The sequence below is a fragment of the Watersipora subatra genome, chromosome 5, assembly GCF_963576615.1.
Source record: "Watersipora subatra chromosome 5, tzWatSuba1.1, whole genome shotgun sequence".
NCBI classification, from domain to species: domain Eukaryota; kingdom Metazoa; phylum Bryozoa; class Gymnolaemata; order Cheilostomatida; family Watersiporidae; genus Watersipora; species Watersipora subatra.
Window position 1 is genome coordinate 45,828,675 of NC_088712.1, and position 18,808 is coordinate 45,847,482.

At 33.0% G+C, this 18,808-nt stretch overlaps 14 non-coding genes across 14 annotated transcripts; all 14 read right to left on the bottom strand.

Moving 5' to 3' along the window:
- Positions 1-376: 376 nt before the first annotated feature.
- LOC137397769 (U1 spliceosomal RNA) lies at positions 377-540 on the bottom strand. The gene has a single exon (XR_010978819.1). It is a non-coding gene; the product is annotated as a U1 spliceosomal RNA (small nuclear RNA).
- Positions 541-1,743: 1,203 nt separating this feature from the next.
- Positions 1,744-1,907, bottom strand: LOC137397681 (U1 spliceosomal RNA). The gene has a single exon (XR_010978735.1). It is a non-coding gene; the product is annotated as a U1 spliceosomal RNA (small nuclear RNA).
- Positions 1,908-3,111: 1,204 nt separating this feature from the next.
- LOC137397781 (U1 spliceosomal RNA) lies at positions 3,112-3,275 on the bottom strand. Its single transcript, XR_010978831.1, has one exon. It is a non-coding gene; the product is annotated as a U1 spliceosomal RNA (small nuclear RNA).
- A 1,203-nt stretch (positions 3,276-4,478) lies between these two features.
- Positions 4,479-4,642, bottom strand: LOC137397717 (U1 spliceosomal RNA). The gene has a single exon (XR_010978768.1). It is a non-coding gene; the product is annotated as a U1 spliceosomal RNA (small nuclear RNA).
- Positions 4,643-5,845: 1,203 nt separating this feature from the next.
- On the bottom strand, positions 5,846-6,009 carry LOC137397700 (U1 spliceosomal RNA). Its single transcript, XR_010978752.1, has one exon. It is a non-coding gene; the product is annotated as a U1 spliceosomal RNA (small nuclear RNA).
- A 1,204-nt stretch (positions 6,010-7,213) lies between these two features.
- LOC137397804 (U1 spliceosomal RNA) lies at positions 7,214-7,377 on the bottom strand. The gene has a single exon (XR_010978852.1). It is a non-coding gene; the product is annotated as a U1 spliceosomal RNA (small nuclear RNA).
- A 1,204-nt stretch (positions 7,378-8,581) lies between these two features.
- On the bottom strand, positions 8,582-8,745 carry LOC137397783 (U1 spliceosomal RNA). The gene has a single exon (XR_010978833.1). It is a non-coding gene; the product is annotated as a U1 spliceosomal RNA (small nuclear RNA).
- Positions 8,746-9,949: 1,204 nt separating this feature from the next.
- LOC137397793 (U1 spliceosomal RNA) lies at positions 9,950-10,113 on the bottom strand. Its single transcript, XR_010978842.1, has one exon. It is a non-coding gene; the product is annotated as a U1 spliceosomal RNA (small nuclear RNA).
- Positions 10,114-11,316: 1,203 nt separating this feature from the next.
- Positions 11,317-11,480, bottom strand: LOC137397805 (U1 spliceosomal RNA). Its single transcript, XR_010978853.1, has one exon. It is a non-coding gene; the product is annotated as a U1 spliceosomal RNA (small nuclear RNA).
- A 1,203-nt stretch (positions 11,481-12,683) lies between these two features.
- Positions 12,684-12,847, bottom strand: LOC137397816 (U1 spliceosomal RNA). The gene has a single exon (XR_010978864.1). It is a non-coding gene; the product is annotated as a U1 spliceosomal RNA (small nuclear RNA).
- Positions 12,848-14,050: 1,203 nt separating this feature from the next.
- LOC137397827 (U1 spliceosomal RNA) lies at positions 14,051-14,214 on the bottom strand. Its single transcript, XR_010978875.1, has one exon. It is a non-coding gene; the product is annotated as a U1 spliceosomal RNA (small nuclear RNA).
- Positions 14,215-15,416: 1,202 nt separating this feature from the next.
- LOC137397682 (U1 spliceosomal RNA) lies at positions 15,417-15,580 on the bottom strand. The gene has a single exon (XR_010978736.1). It is a non-coding gene; the product is annotated as a U1 spliceosomal RNA (small nuclear RNA).
- A 1,204-nt stretch (positions 15,581-16,784) lies between these two features.
- LOC137397806 (U1 spliceosomal RNA) lies at positions 16,785-16,948 on the bottom strand. Its single transcript, XR_010978854.1, has one exon. It is a non-coding gene; the product is annotated as a U1 spliceosomal RNA (small nuclear RNA).
- A 1,204-nt stretch (positions 16,949-18,152) lies between these two features.
- LOC137397723 (U1 spliceosomal RNA) lies at positions 18,153-18,316 on the bottom strand. Its single transcript, XR_010978774.1, has one exon. It is a non-coding gene; the product is annotated as a U1 spliceosomal RNA (small nuclear RNA).
- Between the last annotated feature and the right edge of the window lie 492 nt (positions 18,317-18,808).

Sequence of the window (18,808 nt, forward strand, 5' to 3'; positions counted from 1 at the left end):
TTTTTGTTATTGCTGTAGTGTTTGCTACGATTTTACTAAAGGAATACCTGGGAAAATCGATTATCTCAATCATCAATATTATAGTCTCGTTAAACGTCTTAATCATATCCATTGTTTTATTTTATTAATTCAAAATGTGGTTTTTAATCTGAACTTAAGGAACTTCAATGAAAAATAATTTTCAAGAACACTACTGTATCAGCCCTTTTTTATAGCCTATATAGAATTTTAATAGGTTTAAGCATGAAAATATCGTTATATTTTGCACCGGCCGAAATCTGATTTGTCAGCGCAGCTGACCTGTTGACAAAGCGGCTATACTGTTTACAGCTATAGCTGTGAGAAAACAATCTGTAGATTTTTGTCATTATATTTTTAGGGGATAGCGCGAACGCAGTCCCCCACTACCAAAAATTATGCACCCGAGTTACCCACATTTGGGATAATCGCAGGCGTCAACCAAACCGAAGTGCAATGGTAAGGCCTCTTCCTGAGGAATCCACCTTCTTGATCATGGATATCCCTGTGCCAGGTAAGTATGAGTTGTGCTACCCTAGACATGTTAGTAGACTAAGCCATGCGCAAGTATAATGCAGTGTCAAAACAAATTTTTACGCTTTCCGAAATTAAACTTTGTTTATTGTTTTAAATATACTTTGAAAAAACTGAATAATTTGTTATGAATTAATTGAATAACTAGATGAAAGCACGCTTATACTTAAAACAATATTTGCGGATTGACAATAGACAGGGGAAACGATTTTAAAATATGAAATCCATTAAATAAATAACTAGTTTAAAATGAAAAAATGACGGTTTAAATTTAACTTTGGGCATTCGCCAATATTACATAATTCTAATATAATTAAAATATAACAAACAACTTCAAAGTAACAATGGAATAAACACATGAATCAACATCGAATAACATCTTATAATAACTTAGTCAAATTTTCGACAATACAAAACAATCACCAATGACAAACGTCTACACTCATCCGTGTTTGTTTCATCACAAAGTCGACATCAGATAACCTTAGAACCATGGTGAGTCGGCTGTTTAGGGTCATTAATGTTTTCTTGTGTTGCTTTTCAACTGTCGATTATAACAGTTGCAGTTCATAGTTACGTAAATATTGTAAACTTTCAATTTGATTGCTGCCTGTTTATGAACCATGCTTCCAATAGAGAATCAATATAAAAGCAGTGTTGTGAAAACGGCCTCGCTTCAATTGGACACTATCTACAGAAGTTAGCCATTTCAAAACTTTCCAACCTATTTGAATCCATAATACAAAATGATCAGTAGAAAGGCGTCCACAAACTAGTTCTAATATTGTCACAATAATATGAATATCAAATAACTTTTTTTGTTATTGCTGTAGTGTTTGCTACGATTTTACTAAAGGAATACCTGGGAAAATCGATTATCTCAATCATCAATATTATAGTCTCGTTAAACGTCTTAATCATATCCATTGTTTTATTTTATTAATTCAAAATGTGGTTTTTAATCTGAACTTAAGGAACTTCAATGAAAAATAATTTTCAGGAACACTACTGTATCAGCCCTTTTTTATAGCGTATATAGAATTTTAATAGGTTTAAGCATGAAAATATCGTTATATTTTGCACCGGCCGAAATCTGATTTGTCAGCGCAGCTGACCTGTTGACAAAGCGGCTATACTGTTTACAGCTATAGCTGTCAGAAAACAATCTGTAGATTTTTGTCATTATATTTTTAGGGGATAGCGCGAACGCAGTCCCCCACTACCAAAAATTATGCACCCGAGTTACCCACATTTGGGATAATCGCAGGCGTCAACCAAACCGAAGTGCAATGGTAAGGCCTCTTCCTGAGGATTCCACTTTCTTGATCATGGATATCCCTGTGCCAGGTAAGTATGAGTTGTGCTACCCTAGACATGTTAGTAGACTAAGCCATGCGCAAGTATAATGCAGTGTCAAAACCAAATTCTTACGTTAATCGAAATTAAACTTTGCTTATTGTTTCAATTATACTTTGAAAAAACTGAATAATTTGTTATGAATTAATTGAATAACTAGATGAAAGCACGCTTATACTTAAAACAATATTTGCGGATTGACAATAGACAGGGGAAACGATTTTAAAATATGAAATCCATTAAATAAATAACTAGTTTAAAATGAAAAAATGACGGTTTAAATTTAACTTTGGGCATTCGCCAATATTACATAATTCTAATATAATTAAAATATAACAAACAACTTCAAAGTAACAATGGAATAAACACATGAATCAACATCGAATAACATCTTATAATAACTTAGTCAAATTTTCGACAATACAAAACAATCACCAATGACAAACGTCTACACTCATCCGTGTTTGTTTCATCACAAAGTCGACATCAGATAACCTTAGAACCATGGTGAGTCGGCTGTTTAGGGTCATTAATGTTTTCTTGTGTTGCTTTTCAACTGTTGATTATAACAGTTGCAGTTCATAGTTACGTAAATATTGTAAACTTTCAATTTGATTGCTGCCTGTTTATGAACCATGCTTCCAATAGAGAACCAATATAGAAGAAGTGTTGTGAAAACGGCCTCGCTTCAATTGAACACTATCTACGGAAGATAACTATTTCAAAACTTTCCAACCTATTTGAATCCATAATACAAAATGATCAGTAGAAAGGCGTCCACAAACTAGTTCTAATATTGTCACAATAATATGAATATCAATTAACCTTTTTTGTTATTGCTGTAGTGTTTGCTACGATTTTACTAAAGGAATACCTGGGAAAATCGATTATCTCAATCATCAATATTATAGTCTCGTTAAACGTCTTAATCATATCCATTGTTTTATTTTATTAATTCAAAATGTGGTTTTTAATCTGAACTTAAGGAACTTCAATGAAAAATAATTTTCAAGAACACTACTGTATCAGCCCTTTTTTATAGCCTATATAGAATTTTAATAGGTTTAAGCATGAAAATATCGTTATATTTTGCACCGGCCGAAATCTGATTTGTCAGCGCAGCTGACCTGTTGACAAAGCGGCTATACTGTTTACAGCTATAGCTGTGAGAAAACAATCTGTAGATTTTTGTCATTATATTTTTAGGGGATAGCGCGAACGCAGTCCCCCACTACCAAAAATTATGCACCCGAGTTACCCACATTTGGGATAATCGCAGGCGTCAACCAAACCGAAGTGCAATGGTAAGGCCTCTTCCTGAGGAATCCACCTTCTTGATCATGGATATCCCTGTGCCAGGTAAGTATGAGTTGTGCTACCCTAGACATGTTAGTAGACTAAGCCATGCGCAAGTATAATGCAGTGTCAAAACAAATTTTTACGCTTTCCGAAATTAAACTTTGTTTATTGTTTTAAATATACTTTGAAAAAACTGAATAATTTGTTATGAATTAATTGAATAACTAGATGAAAGCACGCTTATACTTAAAACAATATTTGCGGATTGACAATAGACAGGGGAAACGATTTTAAAATATGAAATCCATTAAATAAATAACTAGTTTAAAATGAAAAAATGACGGTTTAAATTTAACTTTGGGCATTCGCCAATATTACATAATTCTAATATAATTAAAATATAACAAACAACTTCAAAGTAACAATGGAATAAACACATGAATCAACATCGAATAACATCTTATAATAACTTAGTCAAATTTTCGACAATACAAAACAATCACCAATGACAAACGTCTACACTCATCCGTGTTTGTTTCATCACAAAGTCGACATCAGATAACCTTAGAACCATGGTGAGTCGGCTGTTTAGGGTCATTAATGTTTTCTTGTGTTGCTTTTCAACTGTCGATTATAACAGTTGCAGTTCATAGTTACGTAAATATTGTAAACTTTCAATTTGATTGCTGCCTGTTTATGAACCATGCTTCCAATAGAGAATCAATATAAAAGCAGTGTTGTGAAAACGGCCTCGCTTCAATTGGACACTATCTACAGAAGTTAGCCATTTCAAAACTTTCCAACCTATTTGAATCCATAATACAAAATGATCAGTAGAAAGGCGTCCACAAACTAGTTCTAATATTGTCACAATAATATGAATATCAAATAACTTTTTTTGTTATTGCTGTAGTGTTTGCTACGATTTTACTAAAGGAATACCTGGGAAAATCGATTATCTCAATCATCAATATTATAGTCTCGTTAAACGTCTTAATCATATCCATTGTTTTATTTTATTAATTCAAAATGTGGTTTTTAATCTGAACTTAAGGAACTTCAATGAAAAATAATTTTCAGGAACACTACTGTATCAGCCCTTTTTTATAGCGTATATAGAATTTTAATAGGTTTAAGCATGAAAATATCGTTATATTTTGCACCGGCCGAAATCTGATTTGTCAGCGCAGCTGACCTGTTGACAAAGCGGCTATACTGTTTACAGCTATAGCTGTCAGAAAACAATCTGTAGATTTTTGTCATTATATTTTTAGGGGATAGCGCGAACGCAGTCCCCCACTACCAAAAATTATGCACCCGAGTTACCCACATTTGGGATAACCGCAGGCGTCAACCAAACCGAAGTGCAATGGTAAGGCCTCTTCCTGAGGAATCCACCTTCTTGATCATGGATATCCCTGTGCCAGGTAAGTATGAGTTGTGCTACCCTGGACATGTTAGTAGACTAAGCCATGCGCAATTATAATGCAGTGTCAAAACAAATTTTTACGCTAATCGAAATTAAACTTTGCTTATTGTTTCAATTATATTTTGAAAAAACTGAATAATTTGTTATGAATTAATTGAATAACTAGATGAAAGCACGCTTATACTTAAAACAATCTTTGCAGATTGACAATAGACAGGGGAAACGATTTTAAAATATGAAATCCATTAAATAAAGAACTAGCTTAAAATGAAAAAATGACGGTTTAAATTTAACTTTGGGCATTCGCCAATATTACATATTTCTAATATAATTAAAATATAACAAACAACTTCAAACTAACAATGGAATAAACACATGAATCAACATCGAATAACATCTTATAATAACTTAGCCAAATTTTCGACAATACAAAACAATCACCAATGACAAACGTCTACACTCATCCGTGTTTGTTTCATCACAAAGTCGACATCAGATAACCTTAGAACCATGGTGAGTCGGCTGTTTAGGGTCATTAATGTTTTCTTGTGTTGCTTTTCAACTGTCGATTATAACAGTTGCAGTTCATAGTTACGTAAATATTGTAAACTTTCAATTTGATTGCTGCCTGTTTATGAACCATGCTTCCAATAGAGAATCAATATAAAAGCAGTGTTGTGAAAACGGCCTCGCTTCAATTGGACACTATCTACAGAAGTTAGCCATTTCAAAACTTTCCAACCTATTTGAATCCATAATACAAAATGATCAGTAGAAAGGCGTCCACAAACTAGTTCTAATATTGTCACAATAATATGAATATCAATTAACCTTTTTTGTTATTGCTGTAGTGTTTGCTACGATTTTACTAAAGGAATACCTGGGAAAATCGATTATCTCAATCATCAATATTATAGTCTCGTTAAACGTCTTAATCATATCCATTGTTTTATTTTATTAATTCAAAATGTGGTTTTTAATCTGAACTTAAGGAACTTCAATGAAAAATAATTTTCAGGAACACTACTGTATCAGCCCTTTTTTATAGCGTATATAGAATTTTAATAGGTTTAAGCATGAAAATATCGTTATATTTTGCACCGGCCGAAATCTGATTTGTCAGCGCAGCTGACCTGTTGACAAAGCGGCTATACTGTTTACAGCTATAGCTGTCAGAAAACAATCTGTAGATTTTTGTCATTATATTTTTAGGGGATAGCGCGAACGCAGTCCCCCACTACCAAAAATTATGCACCCGAGTTACCCACATTAGGGATAATCGCAGGCGTCAACCAAACCGAAGTGCAATGGTAAGGCCTCTTCCTGAGGATTCCACTTTCTTGATCATGGATATCCCTGTGCCAGGTAAGTATGAGTTGTGCTACCCTAGACATGTTAGTAGACTAAGCCATGCGCAAGTATAATGCAGTGTCAAAACCAAATTTTTACGTTAATCGAAATTAAACTTTGCTTATTGTTTCAATTATACTTTGAAAAAACTGAATAATTTGTTATGAATTAATTGAATAACTAGATGAAAGCACGCTTATACTTAAAACAATATTTGCGGATTGACAATAGACAGGGGAAACGATTTTAAAATATGAAATCCATTAAATAAATAACTAGTTTAAAATGAAAAAATGACGGTTTAAATTTAACTTTGGGCATTCGCCAATATTACATAATTCTAATATAATTAAAATATAACAAACAACTTCAAAGTAACAATGGAATAAACACATGAATCAACATCGAATAACATCTTATAATAACTTAGTCAAATTTTCGACAATACAAAACAATCACCAATGACAAACGTCTACACTCATCCGTGTTTGTTTCATCACAAAGTCGACATCAGATAAGCTTAGAACCATGGTGAGTCGGCTGTTTAGGGTCATTAATGTTTTCTTGTGTTGCTTTTCAACTGTTGATTATAACAGTTGCAGTTCATAGTTACGTAAATATTGTAAACTTTCAATTTGATTGCTGCCTGTTTATGAACCATGCTTCCAATAGAGAACCAATATAGAAGAAGTGTTGTGAAAACGGCCTCGCTTCAATTGAACACTACCTACGGAAGATAACTATTTCAAAACTTTCCAACCTATTTGAATCCATAATACAAAATGATCAGTAGAAAGGCGTCCACAAACTAGTTCTAATATTGTCACAATAATATGAATATCAATTAACCTTTTTTGTTATTGCTGTAGTGTTTGCTACGATTTTACTAAAGGAATACCTGGGAAAATCGATTATCTCAATCATCAATATTATAGTCTCGTTAAACGTCTTAATCATATCCATTGTTTTATTTTATTAATTCAAAATGTGGTTTTTAATCTGAACTTAAGGAACTTCAATGAAAAATAATTTTCAAGAACACTACTGTATCAGCCCTTTTTTATAGCCTATATAGAATTTTAATAGGTTTAAGCATGAAAATATCGTTATATTTTGCACCGGCCGAAATCTGATTTGTCAGCGCAGCTGACCTGTTGACAAAGCGGCTATACTGTTTACAGCTATAGCTGTCAGAAAACAATCTGTAGATTTTTGTCATTATATTTTTAGGGGATAGCGCGAACGCAGTCCTCCACTACCAAAAATTATGCACCCGAGTTACCCACATTTGGGATAATCGCAGGCGTCAACCAAACCGAAGTGCAATGGTAAGGCCTCTTCCTGAGGAATCCACTTTCTTGATCATGGATATCCCTGTGCCAGGTAAGTATGAGTTGTGCTACCCTAGACATGTTAGTAGACTAAGCCATGCGCAAGTATAATGCAGTGTCAAAACCAAATTTTTACGCTAATCGAAATTAAACTTTGCTTATTGTTTCAATTATACTTTGAAAAAACTGAATAATTTGTTATGAAATAATTGAATAATTAAATGAAAACACATTTATACATAAAACAATATTTGCAGATTGACAATAGACAGGGGAAACAATTTTAAAATATGAAATCCATTAAATAAATACCTAGTTTAAAATGAAAAAATGACGGTTTAAATTTAACTTTGGGCATTCGCCAATATTACATATTTCTAATATAATTAAAATATAACAAACAACTTCAAAGTAACAATGGAATAAACACATGAATCAACATCGAATAACATCTTATAATAACTTAGTCAAATTTTCGACAATACAAAACAATCACCAATGACAAACGTCTACACTCATCCGTGTTTGTTTCATCACAAAGTCGACATCAGATAACCTTAGAACCATGGTGAGTCGGCTGTTTAGGGTCATTAATGTTTTCTTGTGTTGCTTTTCAACTGTCGATTATAACAGTTGCAGTTCATAGTTACGTAAATATTGTAAACTTTCAATTTGATTGCTGCTTGTTTATGAACCATGCTTCCAATAGAGAATCAATATAGAAGAAGTGTTGTGAAAACGGCCTCGCTTCAATTGAACACTACCTACGGAAGATAACTATTTCAAAACTTTCCAACCTATTTGAATCCATAATACAAAATGATCAGTAGAAAGGCGTCCACAAACTAGTTCTAATATTGTCACAATAATATGAATATCAATTAACCTTTTTTGTTATTGCTGTAGTGTTTGCTACGATTTTACTAAAGGAGTACCTGGGAAAATCGATTATCTCAATCATCAATATTATAGTCTCGTTAAACGTCTTAATCATATCCATTGTTTTATTTTATTAATTCAAAATGTGGTTTTTAATCTGAACTTAAGGAACTTTAATGAAAAATAATTTTCAGGAACACTACTGTATCAGCCCTTTTTTATAGCGTATATAGAATTTTAATAGGTTTCAACATGAAAATATCGTTATATTTTGCACCGGCCGAATTCTGATTTGTCAGCGCAGGTGACCTGTTGACAAAGCTGCTATACTGTTTACAGCTATAGCTGTCAGAAAACAATCTGTAGATTTTTGTCATTATATTTTTAGGGGATAGCGCGAACGCAGTCCCCCACTACCAAGAATTATGCACCCGAGTTACCCACATTTGGGATAATCGCAGGCGTCAACCAAACCGAAGTGCAATGGTAAGGCCTCTTCCTGAGGAATCCACCTTCTTGATCATGGATATCCCTGTGCCAGGTAAGTATGAGTTGTGCTACCCTAGACATGTTAGTAGACTAAGCCATGCGCAAGTATAATGCAGTGTCAAAACCAAATTTTTACGCTTTCCGAAATTAAACTTAGTTTATTGTTTTAAATATACTTTGAAAAAACTGAATAATTTGTTATGAATTAATTGAATACCTAGATGAAAATACGCTTATACATAAAACAATATTTGTGGATTGACAATAAACCGGGGAAACGATTTTAAAATATGAAATCCATTAAATAAATAACTAGTTTAAAATGAAAAAATGACGGTTTAAATTTAACTTTGGGCATTCGCCAATATTACATATTTCTAATATAATTAAAATATAACAAACAACTTCAAAGTAACAATGGAATAAACACATGAATCAACATCGAATAACATCTTATAATAACTTAGTCAAAGTTTCGACAATACAAAACAATCACCAATGACAAACGTCTACACTCATCCATGTTTGTTTCATCACAAAGTCGACATCAGATAACCTTAGAACCATGGTGAGTCGGCTGTTTAGAGTCATTAATGTTTTCTTGTGTTGCTTTTCAACTGTCGATTATAACAGTTGCAGTTCATAGTTACGTAAATATTGTAAACTTTCAATTTGATTGCTGCCTGTTTATGAACCATGCTTCCAATAGAGAACCAATATAGAAGAAGTGTTGTGAAAACGGCCTCGCTTCAATTGGACACTATCTACAGAAGTTAGCCATTTCAAAACTTTCCAACCTATTTGAATCCATAATACAAAATGATCAGTAGAAAGGCGTCCACAAACTAGTTCTAATATTGTCACAATAATATGAATATCAAATAACTTTTTTGTTATTGCTGTAGTGTTTGCTACGATTTTACTAAAGGAGTACCTAAGAAAATCGATTATCTCAATCATCAATATTATAGTCTCGTTAAACGTCTTAATCATATCCATTGTTTTATTTTATTAATTCAAAATGTGGTTTTTAATCTGAACTTAAGGAACTTTAATGAAAAATAATTTTCAGGAACACTACTGTATCAGCCCTTTTTTATAGCGTATATAGAATTTTAATAGGTTTCAAACATGAAAATATCGTTATATTTTGCACCGGCCGAATTCTGATTTGTCAGCGCAGCTGACCTGTTGACAAAGCGGCTATACTGTTTACAGTTATAGCTGTCAGAAAACAATCTGTAGATTTTTGTCATTATATTTTTAGGGGATAGCGCGAACGCAGTCCCCCACTACCAAAAATTATGCACCCGAGTTACCCACATTTGGGATAATCGCAGGCGTCAACCAAACCGAAGTGCAATGGTAAGGCCTCTTCCTGAGGAATCCACCTTCTTGATCATGGATATCCCTGTGCCAGGTAAGTATGAGTTGTGCTACCCTAGACATGTTAGTAGACTAAGCCATGCGCAAGTATAATGCAGTGTCAAAACAAATTTTTACGCTTTCCGAAATTAAACTTTGTTTATTGTTTTAAATATACTTTGAAAAAACTGAATAATTTGTTATGAATTAATTGAATAACTAGATGAAAGCACGCTTATACTTAAAACAATATTTGCGGATTGACAATAGACAGGGGAAACGATTTTAAAATATGAAATCCATTAAATAAAGAACTAGCTTAAAATGAAAAAATGACGGTTTAAATTTAACTTTGGGCATTCGCCAATATTACATATTTCTAATATAATTAAAATATAACAAACAACTTCAAAGTAACAATGGAATAAACACATGAATCAACATCGAATAACATCTTATAATAACTTAGTCAAATTTTCGACATTACAAAACAATCACCAATGACAAACGTCTACACTCGTCCGTGTTTGTTTCATCACAAAGTCGACATCAGATAACCTTAGAACCATGGTGAGTCGGCTGTTTAGAGTCATTAATGTTTTCTTGTGTTGCTTTTCAACTGTCGATTATAACAGTTGCAGTTCATAGTTACGTAAATATTGTAAACTTTCAATTTGATTGCTGCCTGTTTATGAACCATGCTTCCAATAGAGAACCAATATAGAAGAAGTGTTGTGAAAACGGCCTCGCTTCAATTGGACACTATCTACAGAAGTTAGCCATTTCAAAACTTTCCAACCTATTTGAATCCATAATACAAAATGATCAGTAGAAAGGCGTCCACAAACTAGTTCTAATATTGTCACAATAATATGAATATCAAATAACTTTTTTTGTTATTGCTGTAGTGTTTGCTACGATTTTACTAAAGGAATACCTGGGAAAATCGATTATCTCAATCATCAATATTATAGTCTCGTTAAACGTCTTAATCATATCCATTGTTTTATTTTTTTAATTCAAAATGTGGTTTTTAATCTGAACTTAAGGAACTTCAATGAAAAATAATTTTCAGGAACACTACTGTATCAGCCCTTTTTTATAGCGTATATAGAATTTTAATAGGTTTCAACATGAAAATATCGTTATATTTTGCACCGGCCGAATTTTGATTTGTCAGCGCAGCTGACCTGTTGACAAAGCGGCTATACTGTTTACAGTTATAGCTGTCAGAAAACAAACTGTAGATTTTTGTCATTATATTTTTAGGGGATAGCGCGAACGCAGTCCCCCACTACCAAAAATTATGCACCCGAGTTACCCACATTTGGGATAATCGCAGGCGTCAACCAAACCGAAGTGCAATGGTAAGGCCTCTTCCTGAGGAATCCACCTTCTTGATCATGGATATCCCTGTGCCAGGTAAGTATGAGTTGTGCTACCCTAGACATGTTAGTAGACTAAGCCATGCGCAAGTATAATGCAGTGTCAAAACAAATTTTTACGCTTTCCGAAATTAAACTTTGTTTATTGTTTTAAATATACTTTGAAAAAACTGAATAATTTGTTATGAATTAATTGAATAACTAGATGAAAGCACGCTTATACTTAAAACAATATTTGCGGATTGACAATAGACAGGGGAAACGATTTTAAAATATGAAATCCATTAAATAAAGAACTAGCTTAAAATGAAAAAATGACGGTTTAAATTTAACTTTGGGCATTCGCCAATATTACATATTTCTAATATAATTAAAATATAACAAACAACTTCAAAGTAACAATGGAATAAACACATGAATCAACATCGAATAACATCTTATAATAACTTAGTCAAATTTTCGACAATACAAAACAATCACCAATGACAAACGTCTACACTCATCCGTGTTTGTTTCATCACAAAGTCGACATCAGATAACCTTAGAACCATGGTGAGTCGGCTGTTTAGAGTCATTAATGTTTTCTTGTGTTGCTTTTCAACTGTCGATTATAACAGTTGCAGTTCATAGTTACGTAAATATTGTAAACTTTCAATTTGATTGCTGCCTGTTTATGAACCATGCTTCCAATAGAGAACCAATATAGAAGAAGTGTTGTGAAAACGGCCTCGCTTCAATTGGACACTATCTACAGAAGTTAGCCATTTCAAAACTTTCCAACCTATTTGAATCCATAATACAAAATGATCAGTAGAAAGGCGTCCACAAACTAGTTCTAATATTGTCACAATAATATGAATATCAAATAACTTTTTTTGTTATTGCTGTAGTGTTTGCTACGATTTTACTAAAGGAATACCTGGGAAAATCGATTATCTCAATCATCAATATTATAGTCTCGTTAAACGTCTTAATCATATCCATTGTTTTATTTTATTAATTCAAAATGTGGTTTTTAATCTGAACTTAAGGAACTTCAATGAAAAATAATTTTCAGGAACACTACTGTATCAGCCCTTTTTTATAGCGTATATAGAATTTTAATAGGTTTCAACATGAAAATATCGTTATATTTTGCACCGGCCGAATTTTGATTTGTCAGCGCAGCTGACCTGTTGACAAAGCGGCTATACTGTTTACAGTTATAGCTGTCAGAAAACAAACTGTAGATTTTTGTCATTATATTTTTAGGGGATAGCGCGAACGCAGTCCCCCACTACCAAAAATTATGCACCCGAGTTACCCACATTTGGGATAATCGCAGGCGTCAACCAAACCGAAGTGCAATGGTAAGGCCTCTTCCTGAGGAATCCACCTTCTTGATCATGGATATCCCTGTGCCAGGTAAGTATGAGTTGTGCTACCCTAGACATGTTAGTAGACTAAGCCATGCGCAAGTATAATGCAGTGTCAAAACAAATTTTTACGCTTTCCGAAATTAAACTTTGTTTATTGTTTTAAATATACTTTGAAAAAACTGAATAATTTGTTATGAATTAATTGAATAACTAGATGAAAGCACGCTTATACTTAAAACAATATTTGCGGATTGACAATAGACAGGGGAAACGATTTTAAAATATGAAATCCATTAAATAAAGAACTAGCTTAAAATGAAAAAATGACGGTTTAAATTTAACTTTGGGCATTCGCCAATATTACATATTTCTAATATAATTAAAATATAACAAACAACTTCAAAGTAACAATGGAATAAACACATGAATCAACATCGAATAACATCTTATAATAACTTAGTCAAATTTTCGACAATACAAAACAATCACCAATGACAAACGTCTACACTCATCCGTGTTTGTTTCATCACAAAGTCGACATCAGATAACCTTAGAACCATGGTGAGTCGGCTGTTTAGAGTCATTAATGTTTTCTTGTGTTGCTTTTCAACTGTCGATTATAACAGTTGCAGTTCATAGTTACGTAAATATTGTAAACTTTCAATTTGATTGCTGCCTGTTTATGAACCATGCTTCCAATAGAGAACCAATATAGAAGAAGTGTTGTGAAAACGGCCTCGCTTCAATTGGACACTATCTACAGAAGTTAGCCATTTCAAAACTTTCCAACCTATTTGAATCCATAATACAAAATGATCAGTAGAAAGGCGTCCACAAACTAGTTCTAATATTGTCACAATAATATGAATATCAAATAACTTTTTTTGTTATTGCTGTAGTGTTTGCTACGATTTTACTAAAGGAATACCTGGGAAAATCGATTATCTCAATCATCAATATTATAGTCTCGTTAAACGTCTTAATCATATCCATTGTTTTATTTTATTAATTCAAAATGTGGTTTTTAATCTGAACTTAAGGAACTTCAATGAAAAATAATTTTCAGGAACACTACTGTATCAGCCCTTTTTTATAGCGTATATAGAATTTTAATAGGTTTCAACATGAAAATATCGTTATATTTTGCACCGGCCGAATTTTGATTTGTCAGCGCAGCTGACCTGTTGACAAAGCGGCTATACTGTTTACAGTTATAGCTGTCAGAAAACAAACTGTAGATTTTTGTCATTATATTTTTAGGGGATAGCGCGAACGCAGTCCCCCACTACCAAAAATTATGCACCCGAGTTACCCACATTTGGGATAATCGCAGGCGTCAACCAAACCGAAGTGCAATGGTAAGGCCTCTTCCTGAGGAATCCACCTTCTTGATCATGGATATCCCTGTGCCAGGTAAGTATGAGTTGTGCTACCCTAGACATGTTAGTAGACTAAGCCATGCGCAAGTATAATGCAGTGTCAAAACAAATTTTTACGCTTTCCGAAATTAAACTTTGTTTATTGTTTTAAATATACTTTGAAAAAACTGAATAATTTGTTATGAATTAATTGAATAACTAGATGAAAGCACGCTTATACTTAAAACAATATTTGCGGATTGACAATAGACAGGGGAAACGATTTTAAAATATGAAATCCATTAAATAAAGAACTAGCTTAAAATGAAAAAATGACGGTTTAAATTTAACTTTGGGCATTCGCCAATATTACATATTTCTAATATAATTAAAATATAACAAACAACTTCAAAGTAACAATGGAATAAACACATGAATCAACATCGAATAACATCTTATAATAACTTAGTCAAATTTTCGACAATACAAAACAATCACCAATGACAAACGTCTACACTCATCCGTGTTTGTTTCATCACAAAGTCGACATCAGATAACCTTAGAACCATGGTGAGTCGGCTGTTTAGAGTCATTAATGTTTTCTTGTGTTGCTTTTCAACTGTCGATTATAACAGTTGCAGTTCATAGTTACGTAAATATTGTAAACTTTCAATTTGATTGCTGCCTGTTTATGAACCATGCTTCCAATAGAGAACCAATATAGAAGAAGTGTTGTGAAAACGGCCTCGCTTCAATTGGACACTATCTACAGAAGTTAGCCATTTCAAAACTTTCCAACCTATTTGAATCCATAATACAAAATGATCAGTAGAAAGGCGTCCACAAACTAGTTCTAATATTGTCACAATAATATGAATATCAAATAACTTTTTTGTTATTGCTGTAGTGTTTGCTACGATTTTACTAAAGGAGTACCTGGGAAAATCGATTATCTCAATCATCAATATTATAGTCTCGTTAAACGTCTTAATCATATCCATTGTTTTATTTTATTAATTCAAAATGTGGTTTTTAATCTGAACTTAAGGAACTTTAATGAAAAATAATTTTCAGGAACACTACTGTATCAGCCCTTTTTTATAGCGTATATAGAATTTTAATAGGTTTAAGCATGAAAATATCGTTATATTTTGCACCGGCCGAAATCTGATTTGTCAGCGCAGCTGACCTGTTGACAAAGCGGCTATACTGTTTACAGCTATAGCTGTCAGAAAACAATCTGTAGATTTTTGTCATTATATTTTTAGGGGATAGCGCGAACGCAGTCCCCCACTACCAAAAATTATGCACCCGAGTTACCCACATTTGGGATAATCGCAGGCGTCAACCAAACCGAAGTGCAATGGTAAGGCCTCTTCCTGAGGATTCCACTTTCTTGATCATGGATATCCCTGTGCCAGGTAAGTATGAGTTGTGCTACCCTAGACATGTTAGTAGACTAAGCCATGCGCAAGTATAATGCAGTGTCAAAACCAAATTTTTACGTTAATCGAAATTAAACTTTGCTTATTGTTTCAATTATACTTTGAAAAAACTGAATAATTTGTTATGAATTAATTGAATAACTAGATGAAAGCACGCTTATACTTAAAACAATATTTGCGGATTGAAAATAGACAGGGGAAACGATTTTAAAATATGAAATCCATTAAATAAATAACTAGTTTAAAATGAAAAAATGACGGTTTAAATTTAACTTTGGGCATTCGCCAATATTACATAATTCTAATATAATTAAAATATAACAAACAACTTCAAAGTAACAATGGAATAAACACATGAATCAACATCGAATAACATCTTATAATAACTTAGTCAAATTTTCGACAATACAAAACAATCACCAATGACAAACGTCTACACTCATCCGTGTTTGTTTCATCACAAAGTCGACATCAGATAACCTTAGAACCATGGTGAGTCGGCTGTTTAGGGTCATTAATGTTTTCTTGTGTTGCTTTTCAACTGTCGATTATAACAGTTGCAGTTCATAGTTACGTAAATATTGTAAACTTTCAATTTGATTGCTGCCTGTTTATGAACCATGCTTCCAATAGAGAACCAATATAGAAGAAGTGTTGTGAAAACGGCCTCGCTTCAATTGAACACTACCTACGGAAGATAACTATTTCAAAACTTTCCAACCTATTTGAATCCATAATACAAAATGATCAGTAGAAAGGCGTCCACAAACTAGTTCTAATATTGTCACAATAATATGAATATCAATTAACCTTTTTTGTTATTGCTGTAGTGTTTGCTACGATTTTACTAAAGGAGTACCTGGGAAAATCGATTATCTCAATCATCAATATTATAGTCTCGTTAAAATTCTTAATCATATCCATTGATTTATTTTATTAATTCAAAATGTGGTTTTTAATCTGAACTTAAGGAACTTCAATGGAAAATAATTTTCAGGAACACTACTGTATCAGCCCTTTTTTATAGCCTATATAGAATTTTAATAGGTTTAAGCATGAAAATATCGTTATATTTTGCACCGGCCGAAATCTGATTTGTCAGCGCAGCTGACCTGTTGACAAAGCGGCTATACTGTTTACAGCTATAGCTGTCAGAAAACAATCTGTAGATTTTTGTCATTATATTTTTAGGGGATAGCGCGAACGCAGTCCTCCACTACCAAAAATTATGCACCCGAGTTACCCACATTTGGGATAATCGCAGGCGTCAACCAAACCGAAGTGCAATGGTAAGGCCTCTTCCTGAGGAATCCACTTTCTTGATCATGGATATCCCTGTGCCAGGTAAGTATGAGTTGTAATACCCTAGACATGTTAGTAGACTAAGCCATGCGCAAGTATAATGCAGTGTCAAAACCAAATTTTTACGCTAATCGAAATTAAACTTTGCTTCTTGTTTCAATTATACTTTGAAAAAACTGAATAATTTGTTATGAAATAATTGAATAAGTAAATGAAAACACGTTTATACCTAAAACAATATTTGCAGATTGACAATAGACAGGGGAAACGATTTTAAAATATGAAATCCATTAAATAAAGAACTAGCTTAAAGTGAAAAAATGACGGTTTAAGTTTAACTTTGGGCATTCGCCAATATTACATATTTCTAATATAATTAAAATATAACAAACAACTTCAAAGTAACAATGGAATAAACACATGAATCAACATCGAATAACATCTTATAATAACTTAGTCAAATTTTCGACAATACAAAACAATCACCAATGACAAACGTCTACACTCATCCGTGTTTGTTTCATCACAAAGTCGACATCAGATAACCTTAGAACCATGGTGAGTCGGCTGTTTAGGGTCATTAATGTTTTCTTGTGTTGCTTTTCAACTGTCGATTATAACAGTTGCAGTTCATAGTTACGTAAATATTGTAAACTTTCAATTTGATTGCTGCCTGTTTATGAACCATGCTTCCAATAGAGAACCAATATAGAAGAAGTGTTGTGAAAACGGCCTCGCTTCAATTGGACACTATCTACAGAAGTTAGCCATTTCAAAACTTTCCAACCTATTTGAATCCATAATACAAAATGATCAGTAGAAAGGCGTCCACAAACTAGTTCTAATATTGTCACAATAATATGAATATCAAGTAACTTTTTTTGTTATTGCTGTAGATTTTGCTACGATTTTACTAAAGGAATACCTGGGAAAATCGATTATCTCAATCATCAATATTATAGTCTCGTTAAACGTCTTAATCATATCCATTGTTTTATTTTATTAATTCAAAATGTGGTTTTTAATCTGAACTTAAGGAACTTTAATGAAAAATAATTTTCAGGAACACTACTGTATCAGCCCTTTTTTATAGCGTATATAGAACTTTAATAGGTTTAAGCATGAAAATATCGTTATATTTAGCACCGGCCGAAATCTGATTTGTCAGCGCAGCTGACCTGTTGACAAAGCGGCTATACTGTTTACAGCTATAGCTGTCAGAAAACTATCTGTAGATTTTTGTCATTATATTTTTAGGGGATAGCGCGAACGCAGTCCCCCACTACCAAAAATTATGCACCCGAGTTACCCACATTTGGGATAATCGCAGGCGTCAACCAAACCGAAGTGCAATGGTAAGGCCTCTTCCTGAGGGTTCCACTTTCTTGATCATGGATATCCCTGTGCCAGGTAAGTATGAGTTGTGCTACCCTAGACATGTTAGTAGACTAAGCCATGCGCAAGTATAATGCAGTGTCAAAACCAAATTTTTACGTTAATCGAAATTAAACTTTGCTTATTGTTTCAATTATACTTTGAAAAAACTGAATAATTTGTTATGAATTAATTGAATAACTAGATGAAAGCACGCTTATACTTAAAACAATATTTGCGGATTGACAATAGACAGGGGAAACGATTTTAAAATATGAAATCCATTAAATAAATAACTAGCTTAAAATGAAAAAATGACGGTTTAAGCTTAACTTTGGGCATTCGCCAATATTACATATTTCTAATATAATTAAAATATAACAAACAACTTCAAAGTAACAATGGAATAAACACATGAATCAACATCGAATAACATCTTATAATAACTTAGTCAAATTTTCGACAATACAAAACAATCACCAATGACAAACGTCTACACTCATCCGTGTTTGTTTCATCACAAAGTCGACATCAGA